Consider the following 1,558-nt stretch of genomic DNA (forward strand, 5'->3'; position numbering starts at 1 on the left):
GGCCACTGCACTCCAGTCTGAGCGACAGAGTGAGACTCCAACTCAAAAAAATAAAAAAATAAAAAATAAAATAAAAAATAAAAAAAAACATTATGAATGTAACATGTAGTTAAACATATATGTTGGCAATAAATGCTAAAATGAAAATAAAGGAAATAGGAGTAGCAAACTTTGGCAAAGGAAGGACAGGTTTGCAATTTTACATAAGTTGTCCAGGAACTTATCTAAAAGTGAGATTGTCAATAAATGCCCAAAGGAAGCTAGGTTCATTGCCATACAGATATCTAGGGAAAGAACATTTCAGGCAAAGGAATTATAAAGAGAAAACTCAGAAGCATGTCTAGCCAGAGTGTCTTGAACAGCGGTCAGGCAAGGGTTGACTGAGGTGCTAGGATGTTCTCGTACATGTCTCTTTAGACAAATGATGACTTTGACTGAATTTAGACAGTTTTCTTCTTCATTCCCAAGGATCCCTTTCTGCACATGAGGGTTTCACAGAGCTCCCCTGACTCCATACTCTTTCTTCACATCCTAGTAGAGTAAAAATGGAAGCAAGAGCCTGCATTATCCAGCCATTGTTTCCATCTACACTCTAGCGTAATTCTATTTCTGTCACTATGCTCCTGCAGTCTAGTAGCTCCTAGAATCCTTCAAGCTTCTCCTCCCTGCCAAGCCTTTGTTCTAGGCTTGGAGTGCTTTTTCAGAGGTCTCGGCATAGTTCGCTTAGTCTCATACTGCAGGACACATGTAAATGTCACCATCTACAGTGGCCTCCTTTAATCATCCTCTCCTTAGTGCCTCCCCTCCTCTTTTGTATTCTCTATCATAGCATCTTGCTTATTCCTTTCACTGAAGTTAACGAAGATCTTTAGTCAAATCATTTTTTAGACTTAAAACTTCTTTTCACCATAGTTTAAAGATGAGTTTCCTCTCTCTTAGGTAAAATATGAAAATGACAAATTGTGACTCAACTATTTGCTTATATCTCCCCAAAATTTATATGTTGAAATTCCAACCCCAAGGTGGTGGCATTAAAAGATGGAACTTTGGGAGGTGATTAGCTCATGAGGGCAGAGCTCTCACGGATGGTTTTAGTGCCTTTCTAAAAGAAGCCTGAGGGAGTTTCCTTGCCTCTTAAGTCATGTGAGAATGCAGAGAAAGGACTTTGGTCTATTAATCAAGAAGCAGAGAGAAGATAGACAAGTGGGACCTTATTAAATTGACAAGCTTCTGCAAAGCCAAAGAAACCATTAAGAGAGCAGGGAGATAGCCTACAGACTGGGAAAAAGTATTTGCCAACACCAGGTCTGACAAACGCTTAACATCTTGGATCTACAAGGAACTCAAACGTGCTGAAAAGAAAAAAACAAACAACCCATTATAAAATGGGCAAAAGATATGAACAGACACTGCACAAAGGAAGACATCCGAGCAGCCAACAGACACATGAAGAAATGTTCAACCTCACTAATCATCAGGGAGATGCAAATCAAGCCACACTGAGATATAACCTAACTCCAGTCAGAATGACAATTATCAACAACTCAAAAAATAACAG

The sequence above is a fragment of the Carlito syrichta genome, unplaced genomic scaffold, assembly GCF_000164805.1.
Source record: "Carlito syrichta isolate Samal-C Ts95f unplaced genomic scaffold, Tarsius_syrichta-2.0.1 Scaffold279568, whole genome shotgun sequence".
In the NCBI taxonomy this organism is placed as follows: Eukaryota; Metazoa; Chordata; class Mammalia; order Primates; family Tarsiidae; genus Carlito; species Carlito syrichta.